Genomic DNA, 22,336 nt, shown 5'->3' on the forward strand with positions numbered 1-22,336 from the left:
ATTGTTTACTATTAGGTAACTAGCAAAGGGAATGATAACAAAAATAAAAATGTCGTTAAAAATACTTTTGCTTACTACACCTTTCTAAATTGTGGATAAAATAAAAAAAATTATTAATCCTACATGCCCAGGAGCAGAGAAGAGAAGAAAATTAAAAGATAGTGCATTTTAATGTAGATTCAACAAACGCCCAACTTTATTACCAGACTATGGATATCAACTAAAATGTTCTGAACGTGGGGGGGGGGCACGAAAATGGGGATACCCTGGTGGTAAACAGAATTGGGGATGCTGCTGGAGATTTGCCGTTTGATTTCGTGTCTGATGTATTTGAATTAACTCAGGTCTAACATTAAGAACCTCATTTGAGTTAGCTATTATCTCACCGGTGGAGCTTAAGGAAAAGCTTTGATGCGGGCTACAATTTGAAGCGGGTGTAGTATTTTGAGCATAAAATTTATGTTTGCGTTTCGAAGACAATTCACACCTAGTTCCTGTAGATCTTCTATTCAAGCGCCTACGCTTACTATTGTCATCTTTATTTATGAGTTCATTAGTCATTTTGACACTCGTAAGTTTAGTTGGGCTTATCATACACTACCCAAACGTGTTACCGCTAGTGTCTATTTTGCACATATATTTACTTAAACCTTGAACAAAAACAATGAAACAAAATATGGACAACAGTATATTTATTATTGTATTAAAATTTCTGAATATTGAAACAAGGTAGTTCTTAAGTACTGCAATAGTCGATTAAATATAAGGAATAAACTCCACGGGTTGTAATTTAACCGGTTCACTCTCATCTGACACAAAGACGGCATGAATTCACAGAATTGTAAAGTTAAAAGAAATTAAACCTTTTACCTAAATTCTTGACAATATTAATATACCAAAAAAGTAAAAATAAAATTCAAAGGTGCCGTTCAAGAACTCCTTGAATGACTTCCCCGATGGCTATTTTGACTAGATATATAAATTAGTATCTAGAAAAGTCCAAAAAAATAATCCCTGGTCACCTAAATTGTCGATAAAATCAGGCAATGAGTGTCAAATAAAATATAAGTCGTACAGCAAATTATCACAAATGACAATTTTAATTTTTATAAACAACTAGCATCGGGCACAAGTCATTATCTGCAGATATAAATGTGACCAAGTAATTACATATTTTAATTCATATATTTATTTAGGCTAATACCGTACTCACTTTTGTTAACTTATTTCTTATTTGATTATTGAATTTAGTGAGTATGATTCTAATATTTTGTAAAGGCTTTCGTCGAACACTCTTTGTAATCTCATTCCTGATTGGCGTATTTTTAAAATCAACTCAATCCACTTGCGCAGTAGGTCTGGGTATAAATACTCATGTTCGATTGAAATTACTTGTCCCGCCAGCCAGTTTTCAAGGTCAACTTCTCGAGGCCGTGCTGTCCGTAAAGACACATGCCATTGTCGTTTGTTGCTGTTTAATAAAGATTTAATCTAAACATGACCTGGTCTTGTTACTGCTCGGTTACATAAATTATGAGAAAATATGGCAAATCGTTGTATGCTTTCTAAAATATCAAGTTTATAATCCGTTCTTTTTCGATTAAGAATCGGTAATTTGCTGGATATAATTTTTATTCACCGGTGTTATGTATATTTCTGATGCCTTATCATCATCATTGTCAAAGGCAAGGAACTCAGCATTATTTATCAGTTCATCATTTTCAATGATTTGTAAGTAAGTATGCTTAACATCCTTTTCAAGTTCATAGGCAATGTCTTTTATTTTTTTATAAAAAGAAACTTGTTCGTCCACGGATCTACCGTCTAGAGATTCAGATGACATCGGACGACCATTTCTGTGTTCTACATCTCCTGAATTCTTCTCCTTCGGCAATATATCTGTATTTGAGTTATCGGTATTTGTTGTCATTTTGTGTCGCAGTTTCGTATAACGATATAAAATGACAGCACTTAATGTGATACTAATCAAAGCAATAGATGAAATAATTGAAACTACTAAAACGGTCTGAAAGTTAGCAGCGAACGATAAAGAACGAATACTGGTATTCATATATAAACTTGTTACAGACTGGTTTTCATTAAGATAGTTAAATGTTGCGTGCTGTTTAATATTTCTTGAGGATTTCATGTCCGCAAAATTTGAGCTTTGTTCTGGAAGACATCGTAAAACGTTAGATATCAATCAATTAGACAGCAGGTAAAAATATAAATATTGATAAAATTAAATTTTTAGTAAATTGTATGATACACATAAAATTAAAACCTGTAAATAGGTAACAACCATAGGCTGGATCACATAATGTTTCATTACATAAGCAACCAGACTGGCATTTGTCTCCATAGTTTGGATGTTTACACCTTTTCGAACAATCCTTCCCGGTATATCCTTTGGGGCATTCTAGAATTGAAATCTCCATAAGATTAAAAAAAAAAAACATTTAAGGTACATTTAAGAAGCCTTTATGACAAAGCTTTCAAATAACTTGAAAATACATACTTTCACATTTCCCAATGTTTGAGTTCCATCTGAATTCATTGCAGCATTCAAATCCAATTTTGCTAGTAGAAAAAAAATGTGACAATAAAAACATTTTTTTACAAATTTCCTTCGCTATGTGCTGTCATGAAAGTACTATTTGGTAGGTACCTACATTTTCATGAAATGCACTGGTTCTTTCTAGTTATCATTTGAATTACATTTTGGAAAAAACCCGATAAAATACAATTCTTGACTATTAACCTATCTGAGCAGATCTCCTAGAGACAAATAACTCCCTCATTCATGAAAAAATGAAATTTTGAGAAGATAATTAATGACAAGAGATGTAAAAATTGACTTCTTTTCGTTTATTTTCATACTTCAGTTGCTTACCAAATATATTTTTTAGCCTACTATGAGAAATATCAGCTTGATAGTGCAGTAAAATTTAATCAAACACAGATACGCAGTTTGTTGAAAAACTTTTTTAATTGAAAGACATAAAGTAAAACATAAAACAAATCGTTAAGGGGGATCACCTAATATTAAACAATTCATGATAAAACTTGAACATAGGTGAAAGGTATGTGTATCCCCTGAGACGGACTAGAAATTTACATGCATTGAAAATATCAGAGTACACGTAAATATGCAAAAAACATAACATACGAGGGTAAATCCTTGGAGGCGTCCAAACAAGTGCGCCACAATTAAGCCCTCAAAGAGTGTGGGGTAAACGCCAAACCAAACAATTTAATCAAACGGTAAAGTACAGAAATTTACAGTATTGTTTTTTACAGTATTTTTTCTTCTAGTAAATAACAATACTGAACATGAAGTTAACATTTGATGTTACATGCATTTAAGACTAGGTGTTCCTTATAGATAACATATACTGATGCAACAAAATCAATAAAATTCAACTGTTAGCTGTTCAAGTGTGGATCAAGGGAAACAATATTACTGCAAAGAATGTTTAGTATACATGTATTTTAAAAATTTATAAACTTAAGGTCCTTATCTTATTTCAAGTTAATGCAGGCAAATTTCAACATACAATTTACATGAGCAGCCATCCGCTGAACTCAAGTATCTTAACTCAAGTCTATGCAGGCAGATTTTAACACACAATTTACATGAGCAGCCATCCGCTGGACTCATTTACATTGTATCTTATATGTACTTCAAAGAAGATACAATGTAAATGAGTCCAGCGGATGGCTGCTCATGTAAATTGTGTGTTAAAATCTGCCTGCATAGTTTCGACAAAATATTTACATGAGCATTACATTTACAAAAATACAGTTTCTAAAAGCAGTCAAGTGTGACCTCATAAAATTTTAAACTGAATTATACATAGTTGATGACTACAGAGGATTCACATTGTTCAATATTTGAGCAGTCATATGCTAGTCTCATGAAAAGATTTACAAAATGAAAGAACAATTAATAATCTTATATAAGAAGCTAATACATTGGCTAATCTTGCTAACACGATAGATAAATGCGAGATGCTGACTTATCTCTATTTATGATGTTCGGTAGCAGTACATGTATAAGGTGTATGAGGGGAAATATTCAACTTTGCAATCCTTAAGACCAAGTTTGGCAAGTTATTTATAATCCTTATGTATCAGGGTGCCAACAATCAAGCTCGTGGATGCCGATTTCAGTCAATTTGCTCTTTGACACTCCTGTGGCAGCACAAATTTAGAACAATAACTTAAGTAAAGGAGGAATCAAAGCCTAATAACTTTAAGACATGTAACAAGAGAGATGTCATAAAACTGTGTACAACTGGACCAAAATATTTGAAGGAAAATAAAGAGTCAGATCTCATGTGTGCTGATATTGAACAATGTACAGTGTTTAAAACTCGAATGGACAATCTGACAACATACAATTATTGCTGTTTTTTTAAGTCAATACAATGATTTAGCCATCTAAGGAGTACAATATTCGGGCGAGGTGAATATTGTACTCCTCAGATGGCTAAATCATTGTATTGACCTCAAAAGACAGTAATAATTGTTTTATTATATGATTCACTGATAAAATGATAAAGCCCATTACTTGTTTGCATTTAATTAAGTCCCAGCCAAATACAAGAGAGGAGCAGAATTAAAATGTTAAAAAAAAAACCTTACCAGTCGTATCAATTTGAAGTTTTTTATCAATTTTAGTTCCCATGAAAAAAAATATAATGTCTTCTTTTGTAGAATAGATTTTGAAAGGAAGGAGTATTATCAGGGAAAACCGACTGCCAAAAAATTAAAATTTGTTGTTCAGTATAAGTGTTGAAAGAGGGGTCCCTACATACCCTCTTACCACCCTCCCCCGAAATATATATTCGCTTATGTTTTGTTCACATAAAAAAATTCAGTCGTTTAAATAGCTTTCCAAAACAAATTGTATCAATTTGGATTTCCCGATCTATTTTTATCAATGTAAATGAAAGGTATCCTTACATTCACCTGGAACGTCACGTGCAGGTCAATACAACGTAGTATTTTTCTAACATAGTTGGATCTCAGCCAATCAGAGAGATGGAAATTATTCAATCATATAATAATGCATGATATTGCCTGTCAAAGTATTTATCATGCCTATTGTTTGATGTTGGAGTACATGGGTGTGATTTATGTTCAATTTTGCTTGTTCACTTAAGTTCATAAAAGATGAATAGCATATTTGAAAAGTGCTGAAAAAAACAAAAGTTCAAATCAGCTTTGTGAATTCTGTGATACAAAGCGAGTGATGCAAAAACGGATCAAATTTACAATCGATTATCAAAATTAATCGGGCGCGATTAGAATCGATTACGTGTATATGATCGATAATCTGAACTTAAAGAGCTCGGTACACTTTAGGCATAAAAACGGCCCTGTAGATAAACCAATTTATTAATGCACACTTTACTTTTTTAAACATCAAAATAAAGAAGAGACTAAGAACTTTTACTTACCATAAATTTTTTTCACCTTAAACACCATGTCTTAGGACACGGGCTTTATGGAATTTCAATGTTCTTGAAATTAAACACTGGGTGAAAAAACCAGTTTCCCATTGTGGGAAACCTTACGGAAACCATATGGAAACCTCAAGATTACATTATGTTTCCTTGTGGTTTCCGTGCGGGATACTGGGTTATTCCCCCTTGATTCCGTGCAACGGAAATACCCTACGCTCCGATTCCATTAGGTATCCCAAGGCTTGGAATCCAGTAGAATCGCCAGTTTTCCCTTGATTTCGTAAGTTGTTTCCCGTACGGGAATCTTAAAGATTCCACTGGTTTCCGTGTCTCGGGATACCTAATGGAATCGGAGCGTAGGGTGTTTCCGTGGATGGGAAACTAGTCGGGAATCTCAATGATTCCATGTTTTGGAAACCACTTGGATACCATAAGGAGACCTGAAGATTCAACTGGTTTCCGTGCCTCGGGATACCTTATGGAATTGGAGCATAGTAGTTTCCGTGGATGGGAAACTAGTCGAGAATCTTGAAGATTCCATGAATAGGAAACTGCTTCGATTCATATAGTAAACCTTGAGTTTCCATAGGTTGGAAACCTAAGGGAATTGAAAGGTAGTAGTTTCCAGGAATCTTGGGGTTTCCCTTGATGGAATCTAAATGGATTTATTGGAATGATTTTTTTTTCTTGATGAATTATCTTTAAAATTCTCATACTGGAATTAGCTTCTGAGAATCTTCAAGTTTCTCAAGTGGGGTACATTTGTTATTGAATATTGATGAGTGAACCTTGAGGATATAGTAAACAGCAAAACAAATTTCAAGTAAGATGACATTTGTATTCTCAGAAATTATATTAATAATACTATCTATTCAAATTCACAACGAAGAAAAATTTAAGTTTCTCAATTCAGTTACATAAGTATTATGCAAACGAAATAAATCTATTAAAAAGTATAACAAATTTTAAAGATATACCAAATCTTCAACATTGTATATGTACAACAACAAAAAAATCATGGCTTGCTTTTAATTACTATTATAAAAAATACAATATTTTATACATTAAAACGAAATTAGTGACTATTAACATTCAGGGACTCAATTAAGTTACTACAGTATTATAAAAAATAAATCTATGAAAAAGCATAATTTTTACAGATATGTCAAAACATCAACACTGTATCTGTATGTAAAACATTAATACAAACATGGCCAGATGCTTTAGCTACTATTATATAAATATTTTATACATGAAAACCAAATAAGTGACTATTGATATTTAAGATCAAGGTATCACATCGACTATCAAAAGATCAATATAAATGAAAAGCAGATATTTACTTTCATAATCATAGAATCAGATTCCTGGGGTATTGACAAAATATAACCTCTGAAATCTACTGTATTTTACTGTTTGAACAGCTTAAGAGCTGTTAATAATTGATTTAAAAATGTGTTTGTGAAACACTGATGCACCGAAATGACAGCTTATTGTGTGTGTTGTAGTTTCTCATTTGCAAGTCCAAGGTCAAGGTCAAAAATGTTGGTATCCAAAGAAAGGTTTTGTCACCTTCGAAATATGAAAGCCCTAGTACTAGCTTTTCCAAAGTTCTGTCCAAGGTTGAAATATTTTAAAGTGAGTCCAACTCGAAGGTCAATGTCAAAAATATGTATACCTGTTGAAAGTCGTGTCAAATGTCACATTTAAATGTAAACACCTATATGTGAGTTCTTTCAGAGAAGAAAAACAATATGAGCGCATCCTATGATCTAAAAAATAAATCATGTCTTGTAATTCTCAGAAATAAGTCAATTATGAACTATTGGCTTATTTTAGATCAGAGGTTGAGCTCTATATTAAATTTTGAAAAATAGCTTTTATAAATGGCTGATTTTGTAGACTTTTTCAGAATATGACGAAAATTTACGCTTTTCGAGACGTCATAAACCTTTGGCTGGACAGAATATTACATTATTTTTGAAAGACATGCAATCTCCAAATGCTAAAAAAGATATTCAATGCATTGTTGTGGATAATTTTTTGTATATATGGACACAAATATCAGATTGGTTGTTGCCCACTGGTGTCATTATTGTTTTGTTGAGTGACTGTGAGTTCAACTAAATGACATTTTTGGTTGAGTTGAAATATTTTATTTTTTGAATTTGGTTATAAATGTTTAATGTCAATAGATTGACTGAATCTGCCACCAACTCACTTGAAATCAAATGTTGAAGGGTGTTGAGTGTTGACAAAATTAAAGTTATATAAGTCACCACTGGTGTCAGAACAGCTTACTGGAGACAATGATATTTTGCCATCCAACACAGATATCTGCATAGAATCTCTAGGAGGAGCTTAAGGATATATAGAGTGATGTTATAATGCTTTACTGAGCATTATTTTATAGAGTTATGTATTAATGCTATACTTATCATTTATGGGGTGATCTTATAATGCTTTACTGATCATTTGAAGAGTGATGTTAATTAGTTATACTGAGCATTTATAGAGTGGTTTTATAATACTATACCACGCATTTATGGAGTGATTTTATAATGCTATACATAGCATTTATAGAGTAATATTATAATGTTTTACAGAACATTTATATAGTAATGTTATAATGCTATACTGATCATTTATGGAGTAATGTTATAATGCTACACCGAGCATTCATAGAATGATGCTTTACTGAACATCAACAACAAGTGAGTAAAACTGTAATACTGAACATTAAACATAATGCTAGATGTATATAAAATTAATTTCGTTGCATTCCAATCTTATCACTGGATCATGTACTATATATATCCTCGCCCATTCATGTTCGATTATCGAGTCTCGCTATAATCTACGGGCATACAGGTGTACGTGATACACGAGGTCCACGAAATGAATGGTGAACAGGGGCAAGATTTGGATTTGGACGATAAGATTCTACAAGAAGAACAAGATATTTCGACAGCAGATGCTGTTCCTTATTTAATACATCTCTTGCTAAAGCTTTAGCACAACAGAAGGAAGAAATTCTGGGAGAATTACGCAAAACCCAGTCTACCGAGCCAGTACCGTGACCTTCAAGCGTGAGTTCAAAAAATTATGAAAATCCACAATTGAAAGATTCCAAGACTTGACAACCAAAGACTTTTGAATTTAAGCAAGAGGGATCAAAAATTCAATTTAACTTTAACACAGAAATAATTGCAACATTAAAGAACATAGAATCTCTTGTGCGTGAAGGAAAAAAACAAGAAAATTGGACAAGTCATAAAATCAGAAATTATCACGTTAAACCAAAGAAATAAGATTTTGAAGATTGCAGACAGACATGGCTAGAACACAGTCCAAGAGTATCTTGATGATCCTCTTGCTGATAGCGGTGAAGACGCTAATAAGCTACGAACAGCAGTTATGCGAGCATCCCGAAAGAGAAACCAGTATAAGCCATACGCAAGAGGATCCAGCAGGGGCGGATTCAATGCACGTTCCTTTTTTCGTGGCTTCAGCCAAAGCTATCCACAACAGCGCAATGATAACTTCAGCCAAGCAACATCCCAGCAATTCAACGATAGGCTATGCTTCTACTGTAAACGGCCCGGACACACAGCGAGATTCTGTCCATTCAAGCCAGTCCTCCCTCGTGGAAAACAACCAACAGTTGCAAGCGGAAGTTCCAGTACACAACAATCCATGACCAGTTGAACAAGTTGAGTATAATACGCATGATAAGTTCGAATTTGCAGACAGTGAAAATGTTGTGAAAAACAGATTGACCAATCATTCTGAATTTTGGGAGAAAAAATTAAAACCCTCTGAACTGGTGTTAAGCACAATTAAATATGGTTATGTAATTCCATTTATTCAAGACCCTTCTTCAAAAATTTTGAAAAACAACAGATCTGCTTTTGATAATGCTGATTTTGTAAAAAAGCGATAAATGAATTAGTTTCAAATGGGTGTGTAATCGAAGTTACAGATATCCCATATGTTGTAAATCCGTTAACAGTTTTAGTCAGTGAGAACAGAAAACAAAGATTAGTGCTAGATTTAAGACACGTAAATGAGTTCGTATTAAAACAAAAATCAAATTTGAGGGGGTCAATGAAGCAAAACAGTACGCAAGAAAAGGTCATTATGTGATAAAGTTCGATTTACGCTCCGGTTGTCATCATATAAACATCCATCCTGATCATCAGAAATATCTAGGGTTTTCATGGTCTATAGGCGGTAAACAAAAGTATTATGTATTTACAATTTTACCGTTTGGTCTTTCTTCAGCTGGTCACATTTTTACTAAACTTGTAGGAACTTTAGTTAACTACTGGAGGTCACAAAGTTTCCCAATCATTGTGTATTTAGATAACGGTTGGGCATGCGCTGAACAAGAAAAATGTATTCACATATCTAAATATGTATTATTGAATCTTTTACAAGCAGGGTTTTTGCCGAATTAAGCAAAGTCAATGTTTTACCCTACACAAAAGTTAGACTGGCTAGGATTTACCTGGAATTTACAGGAAGGTGTTATACAGGTACCAAATAATAAGATTCTAAATATTCTAGATAAGATAAAGGGTATTCTTTTACAGCAGAATATAACAGCGAGAAATTTAGCTTCGGTTTTAGGTAAGATCATTTCACTCATACCAGCATTTGGTAATATATGTCAGATGATGTCAAGGCATTTATGCATGTCAGTCTGTCAGAGAAGTACTTGGGATTCACATTTTAAGATTTCAGATAATGTTAAAACAGAACAAGAGTGTTGTTTAAAGAATTGTGAGTTATTACCAAATACGGTTGTTAGTCCCATAAATAAAACGCCAGAGAGAATTTTTTTCTGATGCAAATGCAAGTGCTGGTTTTCTACGAGGGGAAATTTTAGAGATTGTACATAACATGTTTTCAGAAGACGAATGTAAGAAAAGTTCCATCTGGAGAAAATTGAAATCAGTACAGTTTTTTCAGAAAGTTTGAAAAATTATTTAACAGGTAAGCTTGTTAAAATTTACAGCGACAATCAAAACGTGATTTACATTTCTCGAGTAGGTAGCATGAATTATGATTTACAAGAGTTAGCTGTAAATATCTATGGAATTTGCATAAGGAATTGTATTTCATTAGAAATGGAGTGAATACCAAGAAGAGAAAACGTTCAAGCAGATGATTTTACTAAAATTTTCGATTACGGCGACTGGTCTGTCTCTGAAAATATTTTCCAATTGTGCGATAAAAAATGGGGGTCCATTTACAATTGATAGATTTGCTGACAGCAAAAACAAAAAAGTTTAAAAATTCAATTCAAGATTTTGGGTTCCAGATACATATGATGTGGATGCATTTGCTTTTGACTGGTCAGGTGAAAACAATTGGTTAGTACCGCCCATCGGATTAGTATCTAGAGTTTTAAATCATATGAAGATATGTAAAGCAAAAGATGTATTGATAGTACCAAAGTGGAAGTCGGCATTATTCTGGCCTTTGTTATGGAATTATACAGAACAAAAGTATTATGATTTTGTCAAAGATGTCAGAGTTTAATCGACCGACTAAATTTTTCAAGGGCGGTTCAGATAAAGCAAGTGTGTTTGCGAAGTCGCCATTTATTTCAAATGTTTTGATTTTAAGAATAGATTGTGCATGAATTATGTGAAAAATCAATAAATGTGACGAGTGTATGCAGAGTGGATCCAGTACATGTGGTTCCAGTAGAATGCAGTTGACAATATGGTGTAGCGTTGCAGTTTTATGTAGATGTATACGACTGGCATGTGAACGGTTCAGTAATAACATAAATACTAAGTTGTTCCAGTATGATTTAATACAGTTGTAGATTGTAACTGATGGAGAGTTCCTGATTTGAAGCAGCAGCAGTTTAATTCAGATTTTCCAGTAATCAAATGTCTACGAGATTTGAAACTATACTTTAGATTATCTAGTTAAGTCTTTGAATCATGAATTGTTATAAATCAGTGAAGTGAATATATGTTTATGCGGTATACATGCAGTAATTGACAATAAAAAAAAAAGAATAACACGCTGAGAAATACACAGAGTATAAATTATTAAGATAATAGAAATGAAATTTAAAGATATATTTGAATCAAAAATTTCAGGTGATGTTTCATGGGACAACATACAACGATTCACAGATAGAGATAAAAAATTTTCTGGATACGATGAAGAGATTTTTTAAATAATCAAGAGCAGTAAATCAACTTCCACCAACAAAAAATACGAAACATACTTCAAGAAATTCAAAGAGTGGTGCATAGAAAATCAATGTAAATATCTACCCGCAACTATTCCATCAGTGGCCGTGTATTTAAATGGATAAGTGCAACAATCAGTGTCATATTCAGTTTTGCGTGCTCATTTTTATAGCATTAAGTGGTTTCACGATTTAAGCTTATTAAAAAATCCATGTGATGACAAATTATTCCAAATGATGCTGGAAGGAGCCAGAAGAATTCTTGGAAGGCCTACCGTTAAAAAGGAACCAATAACTGCCGTTCATCTACAGAAAATTGTTCAAAGATTCGGAAACGATCGTTCACATTTACCGAATGTAAGGTTATGTACAATGATATTGTTAGCGTTTGCAGGATTTTTGCGCTATAGTAAACTCGCAAACCTGAAAATGTGCAACTTAAAATTTCATGATAGTTATGTGAATGTGAACATCGAAAGCTCCAAGGCCGACGTTTATAGGCGTGGAAATAATATTATAATTTAAAAAAAAACAGGTCATTCGACATGTCCAGTTACTTGGTTACTGAATTACTGAATTACATAAAGCTTGCAGATTTGAATTTCAGCTCCGAACAATACATTTTTAGATCAGTGAGTCATTTTAGATATAAGAAAGTGAACAAGCTAGTTGTAAAAAATACTCCGCTTTCGTACACCAGAGCAAGGGAAATCTTTTTAGGTGCTTTGACAGAGATTGGATTAAACAGGAAGGAATTTTGTCTTCATAGCTTACGTAGTGGTGGGGCGACAGCTGCAGCGAACAATAATTTACCGGACAGACTAACTAAAGAACATGGGAGATGGCGCTCTGACATTGCCAAGGACGGATACATAAAAGACAATGTTGAAAATCAGTGTGTCATATCTAAAAATTTAGGAATATAAATCGATAAGAATTATGTTATGAATAATAAACAAATAAAATTCAATTAATTTAATATTGTATTTACCCTTTGAGTCGAGATTATAGCGAGTACCATTCCTAACATACAAGTTTTCATCTTTTTATTTCATGCTGAGAATATAATTGATTTATATTCGGACGAAGAAAGTGAGGGAGAATATAAATAAAATTAATTTCGTTGCATTCCAGTCTTATCACGTGATCATGTACTATATATGAGCCAGTGTATGAGAAAAGGGGTCTTATGACATAAAAATCACAAATTCAGATTTTTGCTGATTCCGGTAGAAGAAAACACAAGGAATCAGAATATATAAATATTATTTGTATATCTTATTAATAAGTGCTTCATTTTATGGTTACAAAAGGGAGTAAAAAATGGCTAAAACGTCGGAATCCTGTATTTTGACGTCAAAAACGTCACGCATCAACCCCGGTGAGATCCTGTTGTATTAAACATAAATTGTTTTTCTTTTGCATTAATTTTATTTTCTACAAAAAGTTTAACAATCAATAAAAATTGTGTTATTTTGTGAATGAAACAAAATTTTTGCATTTGTTACATTTTTTAATGGAAAATAAATAGCCTAGGTAAGCTATTCTTCAGTCTGGGCTGGAGGGCATAATTCATCTTGACATCTTGGACGTACATATGGTCTGACCTCCTTATAAAGATATTGACAAACACAAATCCTGGAAAGTCCGCATGAAATCGGAAAGAGTGGTATTTTGAAATATCAGGTAACGAGGTGAAGAAACGGCCCAAGAAGTCTTTCCAGTCGTAGTATTTCCATGTAGACTCTCTTCCGTTGTCGTAGAGAATACCTTTGTTTGTTGCTGAAGAATGATAAAAACTCTCTGAAGTTCACTCATACCATCACAGTCGGTGCGACGAAACAACTTTTTTGCCCTTGCAAAACCTGTGTCAATCAGACATCGTGTGTGTCCAACCACCTGCATCAGGTAAGTAATTTGATGATGCAAACCCGTAATCACTCGCCATGCAAAGTACGCAATCAGGAACTTGTTCTTGTTTTGACCTGAAACACAGAAACAATAATTTAGTAGAGAGTTTGCATTTTTCATATCTTATGCAGGCACGTAGCAACAGTGGGAGCCAGGGGGGCACTTTTTTTCCCAACCTTAGTTATACTATAGGAAATGTTCATTGAAAGTCTGGTTGCCCCCCACTATTAGTAATGTATTGAGAATGTATTATAAAAATTGGTAATGAAAGTTAACCCCCCCCCCCCCCCTTACGAAATAGGATTTTCGTGTTTGGGCAATTTTTCTTTTTTCTTTTTTTTTTTTTTTTGCTTGTCAACTTTTTCAGGAAGTGAAAAAAAAAAAATCTCTGGCTGCCCCCCCCCAACTTTCAAAAACGATGCTACTTGTCTGTTATGTAAGTGAAACATACGAAAAAAGATTTTTTTTTAATTCATACACTCAAACATGATTCAAACCCAAACGAAAATTAACAAATACTGCAAGTATACTGCTTAAATTTTCGTCATTTAATTTCAATTATACAAGCCCAGAGATTGCCTTCATATAGACTCATATATTTTATATGTCATAAATTTCTCATATGCCCCAACAATTAACATTAGAGATTTAATTTTCTAAAGGCGGAAATTAATGTGTTACTGCAGCAAAATAATATACAGTTTTATTATACAATGGATTAAAAGCCTGATTATTACAAACAATCATTACGATTATAAACACACAGAGAGAAGGAGGGGGATAGAGAGAGAGAGAAAGAGAGAGTACCTGCACAATTATCTGCATGTATCAAACATTTTTTTTCTCCATATCCATAGTTTCCAAGGCCATGATGCACCAATGAAATAACTGTATCGGGGCCATGCGAATGCGTTCCATCCAGGCCAAGTGTTTCGTTTTCCCCGATCAAATAGTTGTATTGCATAGGTTTGTCGTCAACACGAAACCCAAATATGTGTACTTTCTTTAAAGTAAGAAAATACAGTTGTCCAATTTGACGTGCATGAGCAAAGCAACACTATGGCTAAAATCGAATGTATAGTGCACTTTGATGAAGTCAGAGGATAGCGGTTGGTTGTGATGTTCCTGGCGATTGATACCTTGCATTTCTTCCAGCGATTCCTTAACCAGGTTTTTGTAGAGATTTCTTTCCTTCTGTGCTATATCGATGTGACTTTGAAATTTTGTTAAGGCCTCTAACTTCTCTTCTTTAGCCTATTCTTGCATCAAGTACCCTCTTCCTCAGCAATTCACATTGATGACATACATCAAAACGAGGACCGCATATTTTAATATGCGAACAACAGGAGTTCCATGTATTTGTAAAAGTGTGGTATTCTACTTTCCTTATATCATCTGAATCACATGCAGACTTGTACTGGCCATGAATGCCTTTCTTTGTAGAATTACAAGGAAGAAAAATGGGGGGGCTCATCATCCCGACCTCTGGGGGCGGAAAGCTTAGGGAAGCCGTGTTCCTCGGCGTAACCCAAAATGAAATTTACCACTCTCCGTACATCGTCAAAATTGACTGCATGCTTTGGCTTTCTTCCCTGATTTCCATGTCGTCTAGGGACGGCCCCATTTGCTGAATAATGTTTCAAGATATTAGAGAGAGACTTTTTCCCTACATCAAACAAAAACTGGAAAGTCGATCTACAAATTTTCACATTTCTAAAACTGAAGTGGTACGAATTTCGGGATCTTGATCCTTTTCGGGTGACAGGAGACCCGGTAATGCTAATAGAACCCATGATGTATAAATCTTTAACATCTTTTTCCATTTCTCTTACATTAAATACATGGTCAAGAATTACGGCATTCTCAAACTTTGAAAAGCAAAGCTGACCACATTTACAATTTTGTTCAATGTCATTCAGTTCTGAATGCGTGTCATTTTCATTTTCACTATCTCTTTCACAGTCAGACGATTCATTTTCTGATTGAGAGAGAACAAAATTGCGTATTCTGTCTAATCTATTGGGATCAAAGGGTGTTTCATCCTGATTGCTTGTTGAACGATTTTCCTCAAAGTCTGAGTGTGAATTGGCAGCTGATTCCAACCCAAAGTGTGTATTGAAAAGATCATCTAGTTCCTAAAATTAACAAGACTATTAAACTTTGAATTGGACGAAGTATAATAATAAATAATTTTACTGATTTATTTAAGTAACGAATATATCCCTTAAATGCACTTCATGTTCCTTTATAATTATTAAACGTTTTAGTCCTTTAAAATAAAATATAAATGACATAGAATTAAACTTGAAAGATCCACTTTAGTTGATTTTTCTATAGTACAATTTGCAAAAATCTTTTTTTAAATTAAAATTTTATTTCAATTTCTATTCTTTTGGTTCTGAATTATGTTCAAATATTTCAACTGGAGAAAGGAATATGGTGTACTTTTTTATTCGTATATACTCTATTTTTTTTCTTTTCCCTTTTTTTAATTATTTTTTTATATTTGATTTTTTCGTAGACTTTATTTAGTCTGTCAGTCAATATTCTGAGCGTTATGTTAACTCTGTTGCTAAACCCAGCGTAAATGGAGGGAAATTTAAACATCTATAGGACGTTTTTATTCATTAATGTAGATGAAACTATTTTAAGAAAGCACAAGGATTTATTTAAAGCAATTTGTTAACGTGAAATTGAAAATACTGTGTAAAATGTTATTGTGTGTAAAAAACTTAATATCAGAAAGTCGTAGTTCTGTAAGAATTTCAAACACTCGTCCAACTACAGTCACCACATGTGAACATTTATTGTGCTGGTGATTTGTTTGTAAAGTTATTTATAAGTAAATTTCTTGTAATGATTTAAACATCACTTGAAAAACTACATTGCTCAGTAATAAACCGAAGAAAAAAAACAATACACGCGCACACTGGAGAAATGATAAACGCAAATATTCTGACCGAGAAAATAAGACTCATATATATGCTCATGTTGATTCATTTTTGCAATTCACTTTTCCATAGTTACATGATGGTGTTGAGTACCATGACGTTCAACATGTTCAATAGCGTAGGTGGTTATCCATTTTCTCTTTGAAATAGGAGCTTGTTAAGAAAAATGCAGACGTCGTTCAATTTTCTGACGCTTATGACGTTTCTGACGTTTTCTGTGCATTATGGCGTTATGTCATCAGACCCCTTTTCTCATACACTGGCTCATATATTCTCGCTCATTCATGTTCGATTATCGAGTCTCGCTGTAACCTACGGGTATACACGTATATCAAAATAGGTAATGAACATTACGTATTTGGTTTATGTACGCTTATGTTTCTGAAAGTTTTACAGTTGATTAATGAAACAGTCATTTATAATATAATGAGTCCTAACTATAATTATATTTTGTAATGCAAAATAAAAAGGTTATAGCGAGTACCATTCCTAACATACAAGTTTTCATCTTTTTATTTCATGCTGAGAATATAATTGATTTATCTTCGGACGAACAAAGTGAGGGAGAATGTAAAATGCTATGCTGAGCATTTATAGAGTGACGTAATAATGATATTCTGAGAATTAATAGAGTGATGTAAAACGCAATACCGAACATTTATGGAGTGATGTTATGATGATATACAGAGCATTAATTGAGTGGTGTTATAATGCTATACCGATCATTAATAGGTTGATGTTTTACTGAACATCAATAACAAGTGAGTAAAACTGTAATACTGATCAGTTCAACATAATGCTACATGTATAATGCTATACTGAGCGTTTTTAGAGAGATGTTGTATACTTAGCATTTATAGGGTGATGCTTTACTGAACATGAACAACAAGTGCGTAAAAACCTTTATACTGAACAGTTATACATAAATGCTGTACTGAAAATCAGAAAAACAAATCATGATAAGTAAAGCCCATGATACGGTAACAGGTACATAAACTCAGAATCAATAGAAACGCAACACCCTAATTTTAGGGTGAACATATTATATACGAGATAACTATGTAACAAAAAGTACGAGATAACTATGTAACAAAAAGCTAGGGCATCTTTAACTTTGCCAGATCAGTTGTTTAACGATTGAATGATTTTCATTCCATTACCGGAAGTTGATTATTAGCCCTCTTAACAGATAACTCTTAAAACATCCCCCTTTCGACCATTTAATTTAAACGAGCTAGTCCGCCATGTACATCATACGCAGTCCGATTTCTACCATGCAATGATTTTCATTTCATTACCGGAAGTTGATTATTAGCCCTCTTAACAGATTACTCTTAGAACATCCCTCTTTCGACCATTTAATTTAAACGAGCTAGTCCGCCATGTACATCATGCGCAGTCCGATTTCTACCATGCATTAGGTTTATCAATGTCTTAATCTGAGTGAAATAAAAATTCTTGGGCATTTTTAAATGCCTGTTTTTAGATACTGGGGTCGAATTTTCTCTTAACTTAGAGTAGTGTAGTAACCCTAAGACTTCGGGTCAAGGAACTGTCATTCAAGCTTTTGAAACACATGAACCCGACAAGTCGTTATGTAGTGAATATTTGCTTCTGTATCTCTCCTTTTCCTTTATTTTGAGAAATTCCGGCATTAGCAATGAAAATGCGTGCTTTCAGTCATTTTGAGGAAATACAGGCATCACATCCGGAAAAGAAAAAAAAAGATATTTTTCCGGGATTCTAGTTCAATATTTATGTTAACAATTAAGTACAAAACCTTAAAGTCCAAAATATTGTCAATAAATGCAAATTTTATGATTTTTGTTAAGAGGGCTTAAAATCAATGGTAATGGGGTGAAAGTCATTCAACCGTTAAATAACTGATTTGGCAAAGTTAAAGATGTCCTAACTTACATGTATTTGGTACATAGTTATATCTCGTATATAATTTTCACCCTAGAATTAGGATGCTGCATTTCTATTGATTGTGAGTATGTTTATACACAAATACAAATATATATATAAATTATTTGCCCTGTTACACCGCCAATTAGCCTGTATTTATAAAAGTTTGCAGCTTATCCAAAATGTCAAATGAATACAGAATGATTTTTAAAAATATGTAAACATACAAACATTATTTTTTTTCATAGTGACCAAAACAATACTGCTTTAAATTGACGTGAATGCATAATCACTGCATTCCTAATACTTCTCCAATACTTATGCATAGGCGAAGGGGGTCTCCGTGATTCAAATACTTCGGAGGGGGTTGTCGAGGTGAAGAGCAACCCTTCCATGGTATGACGAGTTCTGCCAAAAATTTTCTGTGTCTCCACCGAAATAGGTTCCACGAGGATAACTTCTACAACATAAATCGTTGCACAGGCATAGATGGTTTTCTCTTTTTTTTCTACTGCACTTAGAGGCTGACAAAAATGGTGCAACAAAATCAAAGATTTTGATCGGTTGTAAAAATTCCGTAATTATCAGACGGTGTAAAATTTAACAGATTTCCCATAGCGGTATAAATTGAATTATCTGTGATAAAAATGTTTTCTATAGGGTCATCTTTTAAAATATGTATGGTTGCCCTCTTCCGACTCAGGATAAAAAGAATACTTCAAAAAGTAGGGGACGTTTTTATTTATTTATTTGAACTTGTGCAAATATGATATTAAAATATTTATTAATGGGGTCAGAAAACTCAAAATTCAACACAAAATAATTGTTTTCTGGAGTTTTAAAAAGTATTGAGACGTGGCATTTTTGGTCAGTCGGTCAGGAGAGGGCGACCAAACATTTTTTTAAAGATGTCTAGAATTTAGTTTTATATTTGTTGCCTTCCATATAACTATGTAATCTATACTTAATGATAAATATGACAATGGAAAATTAAGAAAATATTTTAGCAGTATTTTTATTTTTGATTACAGATGAATTTGCATCAAATGACTTCTGTACTAAAATAATCCTGCCCAGTTATGTCTTTTTGTAATGTGTTTTAAGATTTTTGCTTTTATCAGTTTTATAAAACATATAATGGCAATTTTCATGTATATTTTGTATTTGTAGTTGAATTTATTATATATGTATTATAATATAAAAATGAATCACAGTCAGTTAAAAAAATCAAGTCAATTTGCAGAATATTATTCATCACCAAACGTATTCGTTTACAAATATTTATCATATTATAACATACATTGTTAACAAATAAACATATTTTAAAATTAAGGAAATAATATATATATATATATATATATATATATATATATATATATATATATATATATATATATATATATATATATATATATATATATATATATATATATATATATATATATATATATATATATATATATATATATATATATATATATATATATATATATATATATACATGTATATATACGTATAAAATATATGTTATTAAAAAAACACATGCAAGATTCAAGAGTGCAAAATAAGTTATTCATGTTTTATCACTTGTAACAATTTTTGAGAAACTATTTCCCAAGGCCTTTGGGAAATAGTTTCCTCCCTCGGGGAGCTATAAAATTGCTAATTCCCTCGTACTCATTCCATAACTGTATGTTATGGTATTTATGTTATATAGAATAATGACAGTAGAAAAATAATAAAGGATTATATAATTACCGGTAGTTGTCTTACGACAAGTATCGATATTTAAGTCATGTTTGCGATTTGAATAATGAATAACTTGACTCCAAATATTTATCGTAAAGATACAAGTATTATGCCTAAAATGTATTTTAAAGTTGAGTGGGTCCTTGCTCAATTTTTTGTTTAGAAAAAGAATTCTTGTTTTAATGGTCTTTGAAGTTAAAAAAAGTCAACATAGACTGTTAAAAAAAGAAGTACTTACTCACTGCTTTAAAAAAATGACAATATATAAATAATTACTCACTATTGCAATATATGGTTATTTTGGCTATTACAGGTACGAATAATTATAACTATTGCGAAATTGTTGCGACGCTTTGGAGACTTCAGAATAAAAACATAATTATTTTCTTATTAATGTGAAGGAAATTTGTGAAATATTTGAGATTTATTTTTCATTTGTTTGTTTATTTTGTTTTGTTTTGTTTGGTTTTTTTGTTTGTTTGTTTGTGGTTTTTTGTATTTTTTTTTAATCAAAAGTACATTTATATGCTTGACGACTGTCTTCTTTGACCTCGAAAATTACTTAAGAATGCATAAGATATACCTGGTAATAAAATATCTTTTAACTACTTACCCAGTGCATTTCTCTGCAGAAGACATAACTGGTTCAACTTTTAATAAGAATTTATTCCACTCTGATTTGCGTAGACTTTCATTTAAAAGTTATATATTTGTAAAAATTTCCGCTAAAATTCAGGAACAAAATGATATTTCGGGAAGTAAATATAATAAAACTGCGACACTAGGAAGACTAAGGAAGATTTAAACCCTGAAATTCTGACTGAGTAACGTAGTCCTAGTACAAAGTGAAAATTGTCTCTATTTAACAAACCCTCGCTAAGATAAGTTTTTTTTTTCCATTTCTCATTGTTTTTCTATGATAACTCATTGAAAGTTAGGGGATTGATTTCTTGGCAATTCTACCGGTACCGGAAGGTTGGCTTCGCCAGGTGAAAGTTCAGGAGCCTGATATGTATGTCATTCTCGCGCGATATTTTTTTTTTCTATTTGGAAAAAAATCAAAGCACCTAACCAAAATACCAAATCATTCGCTGACTGGCGTATTTCTTACTAATTGTTAGTTGATTATTTATAAACTGAGTTAACTACGGATTTTCCCCCCACTATTTCCAGTTCTTGACAAGGAGCACATGGCGGCTGTGACTTGTCGGCAGGGTATGCTCACTTCTCAATGGCAACTGATCCCACCTGTCGGATCAAAAAGTAAAATAGGAGGTGCACAATGGCAATATGTAATAAAGATTCTGTGGAAGTGTCATTAAATTTCATTCAGTAGTATGAGAGGAATGGCGGATGAGAAATTGGTACACCAAAGCGTAAGAGACGGACGGAGAGACAGACAGACGGGCATACAGATTACTATATACCCTCCCGCTTTTCAAGCGAAGGGTATAATAAAATATATCTGCTTGACATGGTCTCAAATGAGATATAAAACATCTTCATTGGAGGATGATTTGGTGCTGCCTGAACCCTAACAAAAATACTATAGTTATAAATTATACCTGTACTTGCTTAAAAAGCGGGGAGAGGGTGTATAGTAATCGGTATGTCCGTCCGTCCGTCTGTACGTCCGTCTGTCTGTTAAGCTTTGGGGTAACCATCTCTTATCCGTAGCTCCTCTTCTACCACTGAGTGAAATTCATTGACACTTTCACAGAATCATTATTACATATTGCATCTCCTATATCTAATTTTTGATCAACACATATTTTGGATTTTCCGGCCACAGCAAAACAAGGACGTTGCCATTTTAACCATGTGAAAGGCGGGGGGGGGGGGTTATCATTTAGTGAGCTCATTGCTCACAATACCTCTAGTTCACTATTGTGAACACTCTGACTTACTATAGACTGTATAGTGAACACTTTGATTTACTGTAGTGAACACTTTGATTTATTATAGTGATCACTTTGACACTATGTTGAAGACTTTGTCATGAAAACTTTGATTTACTATAGTTAATTATAGATATATTTATAACTAAACCCTGACTACTATATAGGCAAAGTGCATGCAATGCACAGCACTATTGTAATATATTGTGCTGACTCTTACAGAAACATTTT

At 32.9% G+C, this 22,336-nt stretch overlaps 1 long non-coding RNA gene and 1 pseudogene across 1 annotated transcript; both read right to left on the reverse strand.

Annotated features, from left to right (window-relative positions):
• Positions 1-1,532: 1,532 nt before the first annotated feature.
• On the reverse strand, positions 1,533-2,585 carry LOC134280757 (uncharacterized). The gene is made up of 3 exons (XR_009994952.1): positions 2,519-2,585; positions 2,285-2,419; positions 1,533-2,172 (listed from the first exon to the last, which is right to left on the reverse strand). It is a non-coding gene; the product is annotated as an uncharacterized LOC134280757 (long non-coding RNA).
• A 10,401-nt stretch (positions 2,586-12,986) lies between these two features.
• On the reverse strand, positions 12,987-15,734 carry LOC134280758 (uncharacterized; annotated as a pseudogene).
• Positions 15,735-22,336: the final 6,602 nt, after the last annotated feature.

This window comes from Saccostrea cucullata, unplaced genomic scaffold, assembly GCF_032062105.1.
Source record: "Saccostrea cucullata isolate Sc308-1 unplaced genomic scaffold, CSIRO_AGI_Scuc_v1 ctg5719, whole genome shotgun sequence".
NCBI lineage: Eukaryota > Metazoa > Mollusca > Bivalvia > Ostreida > Ostreidae > Saccostrea > Saccostrea cuccullata.